Here is a 21,335-nt window from a genome sequence, read left to right as displayed (position 1 = left end):
GTGCCATGTAAGTAAAGAAAAATTGGTCTAAAATTTAGGAGAATATAACAAATAAATTATATTAATAAATGTAGCATTACATCATTAAATAGTAAATATCTTTATAAATTGAGAACATATATGTTCGAGATGTGGTTGTTATGGACATCACATCCGTGATTGCAAGAAAATATTAGATAATTTGACGTAGTTGGCCATTCCTAGGGTGGCGCGACCAAGAGGTTCGTCGGAAAATGATGTTGTCCATGAAAAAAAGATTGATTGAACGAATGTGGGCGATGATAACATCGAAATTGTAGAAAAAAATTAGGAGAAATAAATGCAGTTCATGGTGATTGGCTGATGGTGCAGAGGAAAAAACGCAACAAAGGAGTCAGTTTGGTCAAAAGAAATCTTTATCCAATAATGCACCTAGAAATCCAGAGAATTCTAAAATAAAGAGGATTGATGTTTCTTCAAAAGGAATAAGCGATGACAGCAAAACTGTTGGACCCAATCAACTTGACACGGTTTCCAAAAATGACAATTTGATAAGAATGGACACACTCCATACGCGCATCAACTGGCACGTAGAGGGGACTCATGCGCCAAGGTCAAGTCTGCCATTTTAGAACCGTATCTTGCTATTAGTGGGTCTTCACACAAAATTGGACTAACTTTTAATTCATGCCCAACACAAGAGGATGTGTCTACTATTGTATACAAGTGTGAGTTCTTAGTCCCACATAGCTTGGAATAATGGAGGTTGAGCACTTAATTAGTGAGAGGACCCATACACCTAACACCTTAAGGTTTTAGGTGAATATGTGGTGTCTCTTTCATTTATGTGTTGCTCTTTACCCAATGTGGATGATCCTCATGATGACCCAACAGTGGTATCATAGTCAGTGGTTCAATTAAGGGACCAGCTCCTTGTATCGAAAGTCTTCCTGACAATGTGGTGTCACGCGGCATGTCCCATTGTAGTGTCTGCAACGGCGATACAAATGTATATGGATGAAAGAGTTTCCACTTGAGGGGAGCATAGTGGATGAACTCACACTTGAGGGGTGGATTGTTGTCTTAGTTCCACATTGCTTGGAATAATAGAGGTTGATCGCTTTATAAGTGAGAGGACCCATCACATTAAGGTTTTAGGTGAATATGTGGTGTCTTTTTCACTTGTGTGTTGCTCTTGACCCAATGTGGGTGCTCCCAATGATGACCCAACACCTACCACTAATACTTCAATCATTTCAATAGTAAACTTGGGTTTAGACACCATCACATGATATAACATTCCGCATTTTGAACTGACAGCAAGTCAGGTAGATGGAAATAACCAATGCGTGATAACCCACAAGTATACGAATATATCAATGTAGTATAAAAAGATATTGTGCACACTGAGACGAATTATCAAGTACCGTTATCTACTGTTACTGTGTTTATCTAAGGCTACGCGGGAAACTCGTTGTTTATGCGAAAAAGTATAAATAGTGATTTAATTCAATGATAGAAGAAGATACCGAAACAAGATTTGTATTTACCAATTTTATTCATATAAATTGCAGCATTTAATTATAACGAGAATTTTATCATCTGTAGAAAATACTAACTAGCGGTAACGCCCACTTTCGTCAGTGCGTTATCGGACCTTAAACTTACAAAATACCGATTTTCGCAATGTATTTATTAAATTTAAAAGTTCTTTTACATGTTGAAAATAGTTTTTGATTAGTTTATAAATGCTTACACATCTTTAAATTAAAAGTTTGAATAATGAGGTCGGATATTGTTTTTGCCCTTTCATCACGTAAACGGTATCTCGGTGTTCCTGCTTTCGTAGTGAATCTTTTTCCTTTTAAAAAAATAATCTATCAAATAAGAAAACAAATGTACCTGGAAAACTCAACTTTGCCATTTGTTCTAAATTTTCCACCTATTAAAACGAGGGTTAAATTGTGTCCAAATATTACTTTTTGTGACTAAATTCTGACATGGTCCAATTGTAACTACTGATTTCTAAAAGTTGTTATTTATCATTTCCCTTTTAGCCTTCACGTGGTTGTCTTTAGTTTGAAACCAACCTACCCAATTCGACTTTTTCTCTCTTCTCTTTTTCTAATGTCGGTTTTTCTTCTGCTTTCTCCAAAACATTCTCTTTTTCCTCTTCTCTCCTTTCTTATCCGCCACTTCTCTATTCATCTTCTTTTTTTCTTCTCTCTTCATCTGGCTCTCTCTTCCTTTTCTTCTTTGTTCTCTCTTACTTTTTTTCAACAAAGATTACAGGATTCTGGGAGGTTTTATAGACATATACGAATAAAAAAATTTCAAGATAGATATTGAGTTATGAAAGAAATTTCAGATGAAATTAAAAAAAAAATTTAGGGTTTGTACTCTTTATCCTTCTTTGCTTAGATTTGCGAAACTCCGACGAGGCTGTGACATTTTCTGCAATTTTACGGAGGTGGACGATTTGACAATGGTAGATCTGTGGTGGTAGCAACGAGTTTTCAGCGGTGAGAGTGGTGGTGGTCAGATTTGAAATGGTTTTTGTGTGACTTTTTCAATTTAGGTTTTAAGAATAATGTATTTTTTCGATAAACCCTAATTTTGGAAATGATATACCTATTGCTTTCAGATTTGAAATGGTTTATATGTGGGTTTTTTGTGGTATGGGTTTTGTGAGTTTGGGGATTTTGTTCTGAGACACTTTTTGAAAAGCTGTTAATTTTTTTTGAACGTTGGATTTTAATATAATCTTGAAGGTGAAAATTGAAATGGGCTCTGAAACAATTGATAGTTGAAACCATGAAAATGACTGGAATCTGTTTGAAATAGGCTTTCTGAAACTCATTGTTGTGTGTAATCAAGTTCATGTTATATCCCTATTGAGTGTATGAGGGAAACTCGTGAATTTAAGGTTTATAATCAAGTTCATGTTATATCCCTATTCAGTTATGACCGCATGTTATATCCCTACTGTTGTACTGGTGTGTTTTCATGTTTTTTGGTACAGGAAAAGACAATTGGTTGTGTGGTACATTATGGGAATCTGGAGTAAGAAAAAGCAGTAAGTTCAAGACAAGGCCTTTGGAATATTGAGAGAGAGAGAGAGAGAGAGAGAGAGAGAGAGAATATGTTGATTTGCAAAGCCACAACTGTCCTTTAGGTGTTGTTGAAATAGCTACTGTGTAATGTCATTCACAATTGTTTGATGGAAATGGTATCATTTGTTAGGAGTTCCATTCTTGCAGAACTGTGGAGTTCCATTCTTAGGTGATTAGGAGTAAAGTCAGCATTGTAATCCAACAGGTGGTATCATTTGGTTCAACAATGGTACTGTAATTGCTTTGTAATAATTTCATTTCATTTCAGATCTATAATTAGTTGAATTTTTCTTTTGTTTTGCTCTTAAATTAGTTCTTGTCTAATTTTTCTTTCATTTCATTACAGTGGCTTGACTAACTCCAATTACACTGAGCTGAGTCAGTTGTATGAGAAATACAAACCGAAAGGTTTCTTTTGCTCTCTATCTATTTACTGCTCATGCCTTTGTTGTTGTTTTCCATGTTTCTTTCTTCTTGTCCTTCTTTTACTGTGTTGTTTAATTCATTACCAATTGTATATGTGCTCCAATAATTAATTGTATATCATTAAGACAATATTTATTCTGAATCCCTTAGGAGCTAGCTCAAAGTAAGCAACCAAACCAAAATATTTATGGGTTGTTTAGATGAAATGGAGTTCGACATAGGTTAAAAATGTTCACTTTAGAATCTGAAAGTGTTGTTTGTTAAACATTGTGTTTGTGTGGAATGGGATGCAATGTTTTTCTCTAAATCTCTGTTTTAACTCTAATATTTTTATGGGGAGGAATTGGTTTTGGTGCATCTTAGTACATTAAAACAAATGGTCTCTTTAAGGAACGTCAGTGGTTAATATCAGAGTAGTTCATAGTGGCCTAAAGCGGCGCAGAACACTATAGCGGTGTAGTGGGAGTGAAGCGGTTCTCGGTCCGGAGCAGTTTCTGTCCTGCTATCCTTTTCCCCCTTTGAAAAACTGAAATCACCCGTTAAATTTAAAACATTTTAAGCGTAATTGAGTTTTTCAATCGAATTTGAGTTGAGACTTAACCCTAACCTTCCTTAACCGACGTTTGTGCACTTCAGCCATTCCAAAGAAAAATCACAATTTCCTCCCTCACCTCTCTCTATACTTCAAATGTTTATAATTATTATTCATGTATTTTGTCCAAAAATGATGAAATAGTGGCCATCCCACTATATGCTTTTCCACTATCCCATATTTGTGGTTGGCCGCTATCTGGGATTAACTACTCTGGTTAATATTAATATGCAACTGGACTGTAGAGTTGTGCTTTGTGCTAAGTTGCTTCTTCTTTAGCCATTTATTTGGTGATCCTGGAAGGGTGACTCATTGTCATACCCCAAATTTGTCCTACCCCTTTTAATTCTAACTGGTTTAGGCTTCCCACTTCATCTACATACCTCCCATTAGGCCATTAACGCACCTCATGCATTCATTAATCAATAAACTTGGCATTGGATCAATGATCATGGAAAGAATCGAGTTTCATGTCTTTGTATATGGTTATGATGGGCCAATGACTCAGTACTCCCATGGATTAGGGTTTGTTGTGGGTACTTGGAATACAAGTTGTCTTGGTTCAACTAATGTTTGCTTAAATTTCTAAATAAGGGGCATCAAAAGGAGCATCGTGAAATATTTAAAGTTGGCAAGTCGGCCGGATTTCTATTCGAAGTTGGATAAGGGCCATTTCTTATACGCATATCGTGGAAGGAGGAGATAGAGGTTATTCCCACAAAGGTTGAGTTTTGGTCAGCAGAGGCAACCGTGGAGGGTTGACTTTCTATTTACCAAACATTTGGAAAGCCACCTTATTTCACATTGGATACTACTATTCAAGTAGCCATTATATTTAGAAGCCTTTCATTCAAGACAACATAAATTCAAGTGGAAGAAATTGAAGAAATCAGTGAGAATTTAAAATGGAAGGAGAGAACATTGAATATTGTCCACAATTTTGAAGAAGTTAACATACAAAGACAAGGCAAAAGCATTACAAAAGCAAAGTACATTGAAAACCACATCAAAATTGTACATTTGACCTATAGTTGACTAAAAGTCAACTGTTGACTTTCTAGTCAAATAGTTGACCGAATTCAAACTGATCCTAAACTTCTCTCTCTGATCCTTCAAGTCAACTCCACTTCATCTTTGCTATGGTATTAGCTTACGCATTGCACCTGCTAAAACAAGAACAAAAGAAACTTTCAGCAACAAATAAAGAAGCCTGCATCCCCACAGTATAGCCGAAACAGTCCTGCACTTACCAAGCCAACCATGGTTCAACAGGAAGTTTTGCTCCTCCTATCACCTGTATATACCAGTACACATAAGCCATATCACGCTTGTATTTTCATTCAAAACAGTTCCAAGCCAATCCTTCATAAAGCCACAACAATACAATGCCATACCATTCAAAAGAAATTCCTACTGAGAGTTCATATACACGACAAGTTCATAACTACCTAAAACCATGCTAACTAATTCTATACTCACTGAAACCTTTAACAAACTAACAGGCCAATATCAGTGGAGCAATGCTACAGAAAACCAACTTTGTTATTACCCTAACAACTTTCATGATCTTAACCCTCATCACATCATATACAACAGTTCAAAAAACCACAGCTTGCATTCGATAAAAAACCGAGCCAGAAATACATGTCGGAAGAGAAGAATTAGAAAAAACTGCATCATAACATACCGGCAGCTCTGCATTAAACCAGAAAAATACATCAATAAACATTCATACGCAAAACCAAACATTCATACCCTGCACCATCAACTTGCAGCCACACTAATAACCAACTCCTAATAGTTTTACAACCAATGCCCCTAACTCTTTCTAATGAATTCCCAAACAAAATCTACTCAAAACCCATACATCTATACAGCTCATTCTAATCCTCTATAAAATCAAATTCAGCCCTGCATCAGTTCAGAAAAGAAAACCATAACTACCCAACAGAATTTCCCTCTAATTCTCTAACCAATTTCAATAAAAGCCATAACCAATTTCAGTTAACAGTTTAAACTAACTGTGTAACTAACCTAACTGTCAAAACCGCCACGTAACAAACTTGTAACTAACACTAACCAATCCTAACAAACTCAAAAAATCAGTTACACATCCTAACTACCTCCCTAACAGATCTCTAACGGATTCAGAATAGAAAATCAGAAAGAGAGATGAACCTGAGGTTTGTTATATATAGGAGACTCTCTCAATCTTCAAGCTTCTGGACCTCAATTCCCTTCATCTTCAATCACGATCTCTTCACCCTTCTCCATCATTCAGCCTCTCCCTTCAATCTTCACCACCATTCTCTCTTCACCTTCCTCATCACACCACAATTCTCAGAATTCTCCATACCTTTGCCACCATTTTTCATCATCTTCACCACTTCTACAAATTCGGTTCTCCCTCCTCTTCAACTTCTTCACTCGTCAACCATCTTCAACCTCAGAACTTCCTCTTCATCATCATTCATATACCAACAGAAAAAGAATCGGAAAAAGGGAAGGGAAAAAGAGAAGAAGAATCGTAACTGAAAACAGAGTCGAAACTCACCTCTAACCAAGCTCCAATCATCTTCACGCAGCTTCAATCACATCTGAGAAACATCAGCACTCTACAATCATCTTCAATATCATCACATCTCGCAACGCTGCATCTTCATCGATCAACCACACTCAAGCTCCACGCATTATCTTCAACAACAATCATCGCCAAAATCTCCATCGGTCTCTCCATCATTCGGCAAGAACATCAACGCTCTTCAATTCGCTGCACTTTCAAGAACAACGACGAACATTAGCAAGAGCGTACGCATCAAGAATATTGTTGTTAAATGCGCGATTTGAGAGATACGAGAGACGGATTGAATCAGAGAGATTAGTGAACGAGAGTTTGAGAAGGAGATGGCGTTCCATTTTTGTCTACGGTGGTCGGAGACCCTGAGTTCGTCGGAGGAGGTTGCCACGCCGCCGTTCATGTTGAAGAAGAGAGGGGAAAGCTTCAATGGCCACAAGTTTGTAACCCTAATCCTCTTTTAAGTTTCATACAATATTAATTGATTTTGTTGTGATTAACTGAGATTAATTAGAGATGAATATAGAATTGATAGTGATTAACGTGAATTAATTGGGTGTAATTAGAAAATAGCATAAGGTTTGATATTAATATGTGGATGGACTGAATCTCCATTAGGACTTCCATGAAATTGCTCTTTCCACCCCCAGGACAAGGCCCAAAACGTGCCCTAGTGTATATCCAATGCACTTCGTTTTGCTTCTGCACCCCCCTGTGATTGTTAGAATTGTTCTTTTTTAATTTGTTTCTCTCCTAACTTTTGATTGTTTAATCAATTTTGGCTCAAGTAAAAAATCAATAAAAATAGATTTTAAGTAGGATTTTGTGTGTATATAATTGTAATATTTTTTTGCATATTTTTAGATTTTATTTTTCTATTTCTAATAAATCTTTTCTTCATATACGTTCACCTTCCTTCATGTTTCGATAGATTTTACAAACTAATTTCGTTTAACACCTTAGGATCAGAATTTAACCCCCAATTTTTGCATGATTACTGCAAACTAACCCATGATAATGTGTATGAAATATGAACTCATAATTCTTTGTTTTGATTGGTATTTGGTTAGTGTTGTTTGACTCGATTAACATGCGTTTCTAATAGACAATTGTGACGTTTGTGCTCTCAAATTAAAATGCATTCATGAAACAACGTTGGTTCCTTTTTGTACATGTGATTAGGGATGTCTAGAGGTCCTAAGACCTGGAATTCAAGATTTTAATGCATGTTTTCTTATTTTACTTGATTTTTCTTTCTCACATGTAAATAACTTGTTTTTGATTGACGATTGCACCGTAACTTGTACAAATGACCCGTAATTTTGTGTGAAACTCCTTGGCATGATTTTGTGAGTGTTTAGGCATCTAGTAGAGGCTATTTGCTACTGACTTGTACCATTTGATTACATGTTTCTAACTTCATTCACAATTTGAAACCGTTTAGCTAGTATTAACCTAGTGTTGTCTAGTTTTGGTTAGAGTTTCGTATTGCCTCATGCTAATTGACTAATATAGATTAATATAGGATATTAGAACTAGATGATTGAGTTTGCTACTGACTTGAGGCCTAGCTCATTGTGTTCACTTGCTTTTGTTTTGATTAATTGATGTTTGCCCGCTAATTGGTAAGTAACGATGCATGCGATGCTTTGACGACTTCTTGTGGATGTTTTTGTAGGGTACCGTGATGCTTTTGTATTTGATTTGGGACATTCAATCCCATGCTTTGCTACTGACTTGGAGCTTCTTTATCTTGTTTCCATGCTTAGCCTCTCATTTCTTACTTTGATTTTGATTACATCTTGCTATTGCTTGCCGTGTTCCCTTAGACTCTTCCTTCTTTGTTAAGGGGAATTGAGATAGGATAGTTGTCCTCAACCTTAGGGCCATTAGTAGATTAGAATAACTTAGATTAGAATTTAGGATTAGTTCCCTATTGCATACTTTTTCTTTTTAACTCTTTAAAACATTAATAAAAGGAAGATGCGAATCACATTAAGCAAGTGATAGAGAAATGAGTGGGATTCATTCCCTAATCTATTTCTCAATCGCTTAGTGGCATAGAAACGAGTGGGATTCATTCCCTAATCTGTTTCTCGGTCACTACTTAATGGGAGAGAAACGAGTGGGATTCATTCCCTAATCTGTTTCTCAAACATTAATTAATGGGATGGAAGTGAGTGGGATTCATTCTCTAATCTGCTTCTCGATCATTATACATTTTATGTGATTCGACTCGCAAACAAATTCCCCTTAAAAAAAACACAACCAAAAACACATAAAACACCTAACAATGATTCAGACTAAAGCAAAGTAGAGAAAGTGGTGAGTGGCCCGGTATTGGGTACTGTTCATCACTCATCTACTCTAAAAGACACAAACCAATCTCTTTCTTCTTCTTAAGGGCATCGTTATCTCCGTTCCATTGCATCCTAGGCTGTCCCCTTGTGCAAGAACGCGAGCGTTGACTCCGCCCAATTAAAAAACACAAAAACAAACAGAAAATCTTTAGCCGAGCTACGGTAACTCTGATTCCTGAAAAGGATACGTAGGCAGCGGGGTAGGGCCCGTGCGAGTACAATTCTTTCTTTTCCCTACATTTTGCATTCATTTCGCATATAGACATAGACATAGATACACACCCTTTAGATAGAAACAAACATAGGTGGATACCATCGAGTACGATGGGCGTGAGGGGTGCTAATACCTTCCCCTCGCGTAACCGACTCCCGTACCTTGATTCTCTGGTCGCAAGACCCTGTTCCTTCCTTTGTTAGGTTTTCTGATATTCCTTTCCCTTATGGGATAAATATATTGGTGGCGACTCTGTTCATTTTTCGCGAGCGTGCGACAGCTGGCGACTCTGCTGGGGATGTTGCTAGACCTGTTGCTGGTCCATCCATAGCGAGTCGATCCTAGCCTGCGTTTGTTTGTTTATTTACTGGGTGTTTATTTGTTTTTATGTCTATACCTTGTATATATGTTTGCATGTTTATTTTTCTGCCTGCATATCATGTTTATTTCTGTTTGCACATCATGCATATGGATTATATTCTGTGTTCCTTGGGGTCTTCTGTTCTGTTTTGCAGGTTGGGTGGGATGTTCTATGAGGTAAAAGGCCCAATACCCAGGCCATGAGTGATACCTTAGGAACTAGGAATAGAGTGGCCATGACGGACAGAAGACGTATGTCTGATTGATCCGATCATGTATCCACGGACAGAGCTTGGTTGAAAGAGGCAATATCGTATGATTACGCCTACTTTCAATCCTCTGTTGGCTTTTTTGACCTACCTTGACCTAGATTCACCTGTGAGTGGGGAGGGATATACATGACAGGTATCGTTGGTGACTATTCTGTTCTGTTGGTGACTATTGGTTTTCCTGGTATTCAAAAAGGTGTCGGACCTTTGATCCTGTGACATTTGACCTGTATCAGTTATTCAGAAGTTTGTACAGTGGTTACTAAGATTATATGGACCGTTGATCCCATGCTTTTGCATTGCATAACATCATCGCTTTATCCACTTCATTTATGAGGGATCCTAAAGTCCATTTCAAAAAGAAAAAGAAAGAAAACAAAAAGAAAAGAAAAGATATTCTATACAAAAAAAAAAAAAGCCTTGATTCCAAAAAAGAGATAAAAAAAAAAAGAAGAAAATGGAAGTGTATGAAAAGACTTTAGGATCTCTCATAAATGAAACATGCATTCATACTATCATGCATTTCATGGTTCTTTCAAAGACTTATGGGACCCTTTCTAACAGATTTCAAGATCAACAACAGATTTGACTTCTCACTGCCACAACTCCAAGATCAAATATGGAACAACTCCGTGAGGAAATGGATGAGATGAGGGAACAAATGGGTCATCTTATGTTGGAGATGCGAGACTTGGTCCGTAATCAGGATGCACTAAAAGAGGAGAATAGTCAGTTGAAGACTCAATTGAGCTTGGTCATGGAAGTTCTGAAGACGGTATTAAGGAAGGAAGGTGATGTTGTTCCTGCTACCGCAACAGAAGTTGTTGATTCCTTCTTCCCAATAGGATTCCTTTCCACTCATGGAATGCCTCAGGGAGCTCTCCCTCAATTTCAAGTGCCATTACCTCCACATCAATCTGTTCATGTCCCTAGAATGAATCAAGGGGGCCAAATGCGTGGGAAAAAGCCTAAGATACCTCAGAGGCTTATCAATCCAATCCCGATACCTTATGCTCAGTTACTTCCTCTCCTGTTGGAACTTCAGTTGATTGAGCTACGAGATTTGGCTACGCCTGAAAAGCTTCCCCCCAATTTTGATGCCAATGCTCGATGCGAGTTCCATTCTGGGGCACCTGGCCATGATGTTGAGAATTGTAGGGCGATGAAACATCAAGTTCAAGATCTCATTGACTCAAAAGTGATTTTGTTCACCCCCGAAGGTATGATTGTTCAAGGCAATAAGGTTCCGTATGTGGTGGAAGGAAATGTTGATCCATACTCCTATGCCGGATCTACTTCAAATCAGAAGCACAATGCACCATCCCGGATTCCAGATCTTCCACTTTATCAATCTCCGATTGTTTCACAACCAAGTCAAAAGGGGAAAACACCTGAGCAGATTGAGTATTTGAATCATCAACAACCCCACGTGATCCAACCACACCTGGTTCAGTATTCGCCCCAGAAGCAATATGTTCCACATCAACAAGGCCATCTGAATCAGTATCCACCTAGAAGTAATTTGGGACGAAGAAATGCTCCTCTGGACCAAATTCCTATCACATACAGTAAACTTCTGCCGTATCTGGTTCATAGCTCATTGGTGGTTCCCAAATCTCTGAAGCCTCCGCCACGTCCATTTGCACCTGGATATGACCCGAATGTGCAATGTGGGTATCACGCTGGATCAATAGGGCACTCCACTGAAGATTGCAACGCTTTCAAAGCCAAAGTACAAAAATTGATTGACGAGAGGTATATAACCCTTCAAGGAGGAAACATGTGTGTGAATGGATTTCTCTTGCCCGAGTAAGCGCCCGAATTTCAGAAAATCTCCAAAAAAAAAAAAAAAAAAAAAAAAAAAAAAAAAAAAAAAAAAAAGCAATAAGCCCAGAAGGAGTCAAGTCTCCTCAACTATGGCAATCATCATTTCATTTCCGTATTCTCATTTCAGTACTCCCTATTTTGTTGAAGACTACTTCTTTGTTTGAACTCATTGGTATGATAATAATGAAAGCACCACAAATTCTCGAGCAACCTTGTCAGAATCTTTTCAAAGAGAAATCAAGAATGTTTTGTAGAAGCATCTCTCATTCTCAAGGTTCTTATGCTCAGTTGTATCCGTGGAGGTTGGTTTTTCAGTCGGTGTTTGAATTCTCCTTGCAACGAGTAGCTTCTCTAAGTTGGGTGACTACGCAAGCTTCCTCCATGGATATGTTTGGGGCTCCCGCACGAGGGATAAGCAAGACGCACTCTTATCTTGAGCATTGCACCATTCGCATTGCTCGAATCCCTAAAGCATTACAAATTCTTGGGTGACTTCGTCAGAATCTTCTTCCATGTGGTAATCAAGAGTATTCTACACAATGCTCCTCATTCTCAAGGTCTTCTTCACCACAAGTTCTCAACTTGATGACCATGCAAGGTTCCTCCACTTTCGATAGGGAATACTTCTACAACATCTATGCTTGGGGCTCCCGCACGAGGGATAAGCAAGACGTACTCTTATCTTGAGCATTGCCTCACTCGCATTGCTCGAATCCCTAAAGTAAAAAGGAAAAAGAAAAAAGCTTACGACTCATGGGTGACTTCGTTGGAGTTCTCTTTTGAAGTAATACGAAGTGGTTGGAAGGAAATGAAGAAAGTATTCGAGATCAGCAAGTCCAGACGGAGACGAGGCTCCTCAACAACGACACTCATTTAGTCCCTTTACTGCATTCTCATTTGTAATCTTCTCTTTGTTTGTTTAAGCATTGTTAGCATGTAAAAACTTGTTAATTTCTGAATGAAAATCATAATACATTGTTTATGTTTGTCTTGAAGTAATCCATTCGTTATCACTCATAAAATGTTTTTGGCATTACGATACCAACTTTACTAATCACTTGCTCAGGCAAAAAGCTGAGGGAGAATGATGAAAGATAAAAATGCAAAAATCTCCAATTGTGTGCTTTTGAATAAAACCTTACTGAGGATGTACAGGCATTATTTCAAATCCCCAAACACCGGAGATATAAGGGAGATAGACCCTCGTTAACCCCTTTGAGCCTTGAAGTAGGAGTTTCTTTGCTGATCACAAAAACCCTTATTTTAACCCTGGGGCAGGGTAGTGTTCATTTAACTTGATCGAGTGTTCAAAACTCACCAAAGGAGTATGCATCTAAGGATACAACAAGGGTTATCCTTCAAAGGGCTGAGGAATGTCAAAACCGCAATGATTATCCTTATTCCATCAAGAGGTTAAAAGAGGACGATGCCACAATGGTTATCCCTCATCAATCAGAGAATGAGGCAGTCACAATTTTTCAAACAAATCGAGAGCAACGCAAGATCACACGACTTGTTCAAAAAGTGAATAAAAAAAAAAGAAAGCCCGCTAAGTCAAAAACTTGAAATAAGTGACTTAGGCAAAAGTTAGGGCATCCCGCTGGACTCCAAAATAAAATTCAAGAGAATTTGTCCAGGCAAAAGTTAGGGAAAGCAGAAGCGAAAAACAAGGATTACAAAAAAAAATCCTTATCAAAGGAACAAAGTCGTGTGATAATCAATCAGAAGAACTAGAAAGTGAGTGACTGCCATGTCCAAAAAACCTCATTGATTCCTCAACCATCCCAAATTCCTTGTGAGGAATGAACACTCATGTCGAGTTAATTGAACCTAGGAATGGAGAACATCACGAAGGGGGTGGGTACCAAATAATTTTGAGCCTAAAATCCTTTGTTTTCTGAAAACCGTGAACCTGGCCAAGTTACAACCCTCAAAAGTCCTAATTGAAGTAGGGTTATTTTGAAAGCACACTCCTATGAGATAGCGTTTAACTGACTCCCAATGAAGCGAGACTCATTTCCATGTTGGTATCGTATGCTTGCTTTATCTTCTATATGCAAAAATCGAGGTTGTGTCAACTAGTGATTCAGTCACAAGAGGTCGCAACCTCATTTCAATAAAAAGTTTCTTTAAACTTCAAGACTAACGTACACTTTGCATTAGAATTATCATTCCTAGAATTAACATTCTTTTGCATACAAACATCTGCTTAAACATCAAAGAAATTTTAGGATGAGAATCAGTGAGCAACTTGATCATGTCAAAGTACAAGAGACTTGAGAACTCCGAGGAGGAAAAGCTAATCATCTCAAATGTTGACCATCAAGGGGCAAGTTATCCAAAGAACTCCGTTGGGCATGAACAGTTAATGCTTTCCTTGATTACCTTGAGAGGAAGAATTTGAAGACTCCGTTGAGCGTGGTAAAGTTGTTTCCATGTTTGTCTGACTTCAAAACAATGGAAGCTTGAGGATTCTAGTAAGATGTACCTAATCAGGGGAAATTGAATCGAGGTTTGACCTCTCAAATTCAGCATATCTGGGACAATCATGCCGATAAATCTCTTCAAGCTTTGACCAATCTGGGGCAATCACGTCGAGGAATCTCTCAAATTCAACCAATCTGGGGCAGTTACGTCGAGATTTGACAAATCTCTCCAAGGACCCTTTAGGGAAAATCCCTCCCTGGGTCATGAAGCTTGGGGCAAAATCTTGTCCCCCCAACCATAGGAGTTTATTTCTCCTGGAGCCTTGGTCTCTCCCCAAGCATGGAGTTTATTTCTCCCGAGAGTTCGTTCCATTCCTCAAGTATAGGAGTTTATTTCTCCTAGGAGTTGTTCTACTTCCCTAATCAAGGCTCCTTATCTGGACTTCTCATTCCCAACATGGTGAATCGAGGGAATCTCCTCGAGCTGAAAATCCTTCAGGTAGTGGCACATGGTGAGAAGTCAGAAATCATTCTTCAAGTCAAAGAAAAGTACATCTTTCAAATCAAAGTCCAATGTCTATTGGCACCTCCACATGGTCCTTAACACTAAGGGGATTCTCCCTGGTGTTTACCTCATCAATGCCTTTATTTGGCATCCTGCATATAGTGGTCACTGCATATAACATTGCATCCTCAAAAGCGTAGCATATCCATCAAAGCGGATCATTACGCCATAGAAAAATTCAAACATGCATAACAAAGCATAAGCCAGATAATACAAATCCGCACCCAGTCAAGATAATAATACATCCCCACACAAAAGGTTGTCCTTACAAATTCCCATTGATATCTGCTACTACATTTCAAACCTCCTCAAACCATGGTGCCAATACCTGGTACCCTCAATCCCCAAAAGAAGTCTCATATTATCTCCACAGTGTAAATCGGGCACAATGTCTTTCTCCGTCAGAATCGTTGTCTCCGAGGTTATTGCCCGTGTGCTGCGTGCAATTTAGAGTGCGAATGAGGGTGGGCATTCAACCCATCTCATTTTTCAATCGTTTGAATGACCATACTTGGTGTGTGGCAATTCGAACGATTGCCACTCTAGAGGAGTTACACCCCGCCTTTGGCCTGAGGGATTATTGTAATTCTTATGCTTCGCAAGCATCAAAATCTTCGTCTCCTTGTCAAGTCTAGTCGTCACTAGTCTTGTCGTGGTTATTTCCCGTGTGCTACGCGCATATTAGAGTGCGAATGAGGGTGGGCATTCAACCCATCTCATTTTTCAATCGTTTGAGTAACCATACTTGGTGTGTGGCAATTCGAACGATTGCCACTCTTGAGGGGTTACACCCCGCCTTTGGCCTGAGGGAGTAATGTAATTCTTATGCCTCGCAAGCATCAACATCTTCGTGATTATGTCTTTTTGATCGAGTCTAGTCGTCACTAGTCTCCGTGGTCCCTTCCCCCGTATGGGAAAACATTTTAAGCCCAGTTTCCGACCTGGCAAACCCTTTCAAAGCCCAACTCTAACCTGGCAACCCCTTTTAAGAAACCAATCTTCAACCTGGCAAACCATGTCAAACCCAATTCCTCTTTTGTCCCTTGATGCCGAGTCGATGTTGAGTCATAGATCGCCACGAGATCTTATTCCTCCTAAAGTGTGGGAGATCGCACGAGATCTTCTCTTGATGTTGAGTCATAGATCGCCACGAGATCTTATTCCTCCTAAAGTGTGGGAGATCGCACGAGATCTTCTCTTGATGTTGAGTCATAGATCGCCACGAGATCTTATTCCTCCTAAAGTGTGGGAGATCGCACGAGATCTTCTTTCGATGTTGAGTCATAAGATCGCCACGAGATCTTATTCCCTTTTCTTCTGTTGACAAGTTGGTCGCCACGAGATCTTCTTTCGATGTTGAGTCATAAGATCGCCACGAGATCTTATTCCCTTTTCTTCTGTTGACGAGTTGGTCGCCACGAGATCTTCTTTCGATGTTGAGTCATAAGATCGCCACGAGATCTTATTCCCTTTTCTTCTGTTGACAAGTTGGTCGCCACGAGATCTTCTTTCGATGTTGAGTCATAGATCGCCACGAGATCTTATTCCTTTCAGTCCTGACGTTGAGTCATAAATCGCACGAGGTCATTTTCTTTCAATCATTGTTTCATACAACCATTCTCTTTGAAAACCCCGTGTCGGCACCGCTACTATGTTACAAGCTATCACCATTCAACCATTACCCACTGTAAATAGTCTCCATCCAAAAAACAAAAAAACAAAAATTTCTCTTTCCCCAGCAGATATCGAAATAAAAAATAATAAGGATAACAGTCATACCATATTTTCAGGACAAATTTCTGGTACTTTGATATTTAATCTTCTTCTACCTTGAATGTTCGAAAGGCTAGCGCCAATCTCACCTTCAGGTTTAAGATGATTAAATAGGGGCAGCTGTCATACCCCAAATTTGTCCTACCCCTTTTAATTCTAACTGGTTTAGGCTTCCCACTTCATCTACATACCTCCCATTAGGCCATTAACGCACCTCATGCATTCATTAATCAATAAACTTGGCATTGGATCAATGATCATGGAAAGAATCGAGTTTCATGTCTTTGTATATGGTTATGATGGGCCAATGACTCAGTACTCCCATGGATTAGGGTTTGTTGTGGGTACTTGGAATACAAGTTGTCTTGGTTCAACTAATGTTTGCTTAAATTTCTAAATAAGGGGCATCAAAAGGAGCATCGTGAAATATTTAAAGTTGGCAAGTCGGCCGGATTTCTATTCGAAGTTGGATAAGGGCCATTTCTTATACGCATATCGTGGAAGGAGGAGATAGAGGTTATTCCCACAAAGGTTGAGTTTTGGTCAGCAGAGGCAACCGTGGAGGGTTGACTTTCTATTTACCAAACATTTGGAAAGCCACCTTATTTCACATTGGATACTACTATTCAAGTAGCCATTATATTTAGAAGCCTTTCATTCAAGACAACATAAATTCAAGTGGAAGAAATTGAAGAAATCAGTGAGAATTTAAAATGGAAGGAGAGAACATTGAATATTGTCCACAATTTTGAAGAAGTTAACATACAAAGACAAGGCAAAAGCATTACAAAAGCAAAGTACATTGAAAACCACATCAAAATTGTACATTTGACCTATAGTTGACTAAAAGTCAACTGTTGACTTTCTAGTCAAATAGTTGACCGAATTCAAACTGATCCTAAACTTCTCTCTCTGATCCTTCAAGTCAACTCCACTTCATCTTTGCTATGGTATTAGCTTACGCATTGCACCTGCTAAAACAAGAACAAAAGAAACTTTCAGCAACAAATAAAGAAGCCTGCATCCCCACAGTATAGCCGAAACAGTCCTGCACTTACCAAGCCAACCATGGTTCAACAGGAAGTTTTGCTCCTCCTATCACCTGTATATACCAGTACACATAAGCCATATCACGCTTGTATTTTCATTCAAAACAGTTCCAAGCCAATCCTTCATAAAGCCACAACAATACAATGCCATACCATTCAAAAGAAATTCCTACTGAGAGTTCATATACACGACAAGTTCATAACTACCTAAAACCATGCTAACTAATTCTATACTCACTGAAACCTTTAACAAACTAACAGGCCAATATCAGTGGAGCAATGCTACAGAAAACCAACTTTGTTATTACCCTAACAACTTTCATGATCTTAACCCTCATCACATCATATACAACAGTTCAAAAAACCACAGCTTGCATTCGATAAAAAACCGAGCCAGAAATACATGTCGGAAGAGAAGAATTAGAAAAAACTGCATCATAACATACCGGCAGCTCTGCATTAAACCAGAAAAATACATCAATAAACATTCATACGCAAAACCAAACATTCATACCCTGCACCATCAACTTGCAGCCACACTAATAACCAACTCCTAATAGTTTTACAACCAATGCCCCTAACTCTTTCTAATGAATTCCCAAACAAAATCTACTCAAAACCCATACATCTATACAGCTCATTCTAATCCTCTATAAAATCAAATTCAGCCCTGCATCAGTTCAGAAAAGAAAACCATAACTACCCAACAGAATTTCCCTCTAATTCTCTAACCAATTTCAATAAAAGCCATAACCAATTTCAGTTAACAGTTTAAACTAACTGTGTAACTAACCTAACTGTCAAAACCGCCACGTAACAAACTTGTAACTAACACTAACCAATCCTAACAAACTCAAAAAATCAGTTACACATCCTAACTACCTCCCTAACAGATCTCTAACGGATTCAGAATAGAAAATCAGAAAGAGAGATGAACCTGAGGTTTGTTATATATAGGAGACTCTCTCAATCTTCAAGCTTCTGGACCTCAATTCCCTTCATCTTCAATCACGATCTCTTCACCCTTCTCCATCATTCAGCCTCTCCCTTCAATCTTCACCACCATTCTCTCTTCACCTTCCTCATCACACCACAATTCTCAGAATTCTCCATACCTTTGCCACCATTTTTCATCATCTTCACCACTTCTACAAATTCGGTTCTCCCTCCTCTTCAACTTCTTCACTCGTCAACCATCTTCAACCTCAGAACTTCCTCTTCATCATCATTCATATACCAACAGAAAAAGAATCGGAAAAAGGGAAGGGAAAAAGAGAAGAAGAATCGTAACTGAAAACAGAGTCGAAACTCACCTCTAACCAAGCTCCAATCATCTTCACGCAGCTTCAATCACATCTGAGAAACATCAGCACTCTACAATCATCTTCAATATCATCACATCTCGCAACGCTGCATCTTCATCGATCAACCACACTCAAGCTCCACGCATTATCTTCAACAACAATCATCGCCAAAATCTCCATCGGTCTCTCCATCATTCGGCAAGAACATCAACGCTCTTCAATTCGCTGCACTTTCAAGAACAACGACGAACATTAGCAAGAGCGTACGCATCAAGAATATTGTTGTTAAATGCGCGATTTGAGAGATACGAGAGACGGATTGAATCAGAGAGATTAGTGAACGAGAGTTTGAGAAGGAGATGGCGTTCCATTTTTGTCTACGGTGGTCGGAGACCCTGAGTTCGTCGGAGGAGGTTGCCACGCCGCCGTTCATGTTGAAGAAGAGAGGGGAAAGCTTCAATGGCCACAAGTTTGTAACCCTAATCCTCTTTTAAGTTTCATACAATATTAATTGATTTTGTTGTGATTAACTGAGATTAATTAGAGATGAATATAGAATTGATAGTGATTAACGTGAATTAATTGGGTGTAATTAGAAAATAGCATAAGGTTTGATATTAATATGTGGATGGACTGAATCTCCATTAGGACTTCCATGAAATTGCTCTTTCCACCCCCAGGACAAGGCCCAAAACGTGCCCTAGTGTATATCCAATGCACTTCGTTTTGCTTCTGCACCCCCCTGTGATTGTTAGAATTGTTCTTTTTTAATTTGTTTCTCTCCTAACTTTTGATTGTTTAATCAATTTTGGCTCAAGTAAAAAATCAATAAAAATAGATTTTAAGTAGGATTTTGTGTGTATATAATTGTAATATTTTTTGCATATTTTTAGATTTTATTTTTCTATTTCTAATAAATCTTTTCTTCATATACGTTCACCTTCCTTCATGTTTCGATAGATTTTACAAACTAATTTCGTTTAACACCTTAGGATCAGAATTTAACCCCCAATTTTTGCATGATTACTGCAAACTAACCCATGATAATGTGTATGAAATATGAACTCATAATTCTTTGTTTTGATTGGTATTTGGTTAGTGTTGTTTGACTCGATTAACATGCGTTTCTAATAGACAATTGTGACGTTTGTGCTCTCAAATTAAAATGCATTCATGAAACAACGTTGGTTCCTTTTTGTACATGTGATTAGGGATGTCTAGAGGTCCTAAGACCTGGAATTCAAGATTTTAATGCATGTTTTCTTATTTTACTTGATTTTTCTTTCTCACATGTAAATAACTTGTTTTTGATTGACGATTGCACCGTAACTTGTACAAATGACCCGTAATTTTGTGTGAAACTCCTTGGCATGATTTTGTGAGTGTTTAGGCATCTAGTAGAGGCTATTTGCTACTGACTTGTACCATTTGATTACATGTTTCTAACTTCATTCACAATTTGAAACCGTTTAGCTAGTATTAACCTAGTGTTGTCTAGTTTTGGTTAGAGTTTCGTATTGCCTCATGCTAATTGACTAATATAGATTAATATAGGATATTAGAACTAGATGATTGAGTTTGCTACTGACTTGAGGCCTAGCTCATTGTGTTCACTTGCTTTTGTTTTGATTAATTGATGTTTGCCCGCTAATTGGTAAGTAACGATGCATGCGATGCTTTGACGACTTCTTGTGGATGTTTTTGTAGGGTACCGTGATGCTTTTGTATTTGATTTGGGACATTCAATCCCATGCTTTGCTACTGACTTGGAGCTTCTTTATCTTGTTTCCATGCTTAGCCTCTCATTTCTTACTTTGATTTTGATTACATCTTGCTATTGCTTGCCGTGTTCCCTTAGACTCTTCCTTCTTTGTTAAGGGGAATTGAGATAGGATAGTTGTCCTCAACCTTAGGGCCATTAGTAGATTAGAATAACTTAGATTAGAATTTAGGATTAGTTCCCTATTGCATACTTTTTCTTTTTAACTCTTTAAAACATTAATAAAAGGAAGATGCGAATCACATTAAGCAAGTGATAGAGAAATGAGTGGGATTCATTCCCTAATCTATTTCTCAATCGCTTAGTGGCATAGAAACGAGTGGGATTCATTCCCTAATCTGTTTCTCGGTCACTACTTAATGGGAGAGAAACGAGTGGGATTCATTCCCTAATCTGTTTCTCAAACATTAATTAATGGGATGGAAGTGAGTGGGATTCATTCTCTAATCTGCTTCTCGATCATTATACATTTTATGTGATTCGACTCGCAAACAAATTCCCCTTAAAAAAAACACAACCAAAAACACATAAAACACCTAACAATGATTCAGACTAAAGCAAAGTAGAGAAAGTGGTGAGTGGCCCGGTATTGGGTACTGTTCATCACTCATCTACTCTAAAAGACACAAACCAATCTCTTTCTTCTTCTTAAGGGCATCGTTATCTCCGTTCCATTGCATCCTAGGCTGTCCCCTTGTGCAAGAACGCGAGCGTTGACTCCGC

The 21,335-nt window shown here is 38.3% G+C and overlaps 2 long non-coding RNA genes across 2 annotated transcripts; both read right to left on the bottom strand.

Moving 5' to 3' along the window:
- Positions 1 to 5,021: 5,021 nt before the first annotated feature.
- LOC131625731 (uncharacterized) lies at positions 5,022 to 5,684 on the bottom strand. Its single transcript, XR_009290931.1, has 2 exons — positions 5,361 to 5,684; positions 5,022 to 5,273 (listed from the first exon to the last, which is right to left on the bottom strand). It is a non-coding gene; the product is annotated as an uncharacterized LOC131625731 (long non-coding RNA).
- An 11,514-nt stretch (positions 5,685 to 17,198) lies between these two features.
- Positions 17,199 to 17,861, bottom strand: LOC131625730 (uncharacterized). Its single transcript, XR_009290930.1, has 2 exons — positions 17,538 to 17,861; positions 17,199 to 17,450 (listed from the first exon to the last, which is right to left on the bottom strand). It is a non-coding gene; the product is annotated as an uncharacterized LOC131625730 (long non-coding RNA).
- Positions 17,862 to 21,335: the final 3,474 nt, after the last annotated feature.

The sequence above is a fragment of the Vicia villosa genome, unplaced genomic scaffold (genome assembly GCF_029867415.1).
Source record: "Vicia villosa cultivar HV-30 ecotype Madison, WI unplaced genomic scaffold, Vvil1.0 ctg.000236F_1_1_1, whole genome shotgun sequence".
Classification (NCBI taxonomy): Eukaryota; Viridiplantae; Streptophyta; class Magnoliopsida; order Fabales; family Fabaceae; genus Vicia; species Vicia villosa.
Note: the sequence above shows the minus strand (reverse complement) of the source record. Positions and strands in the feature narration are given on the sequence as shown.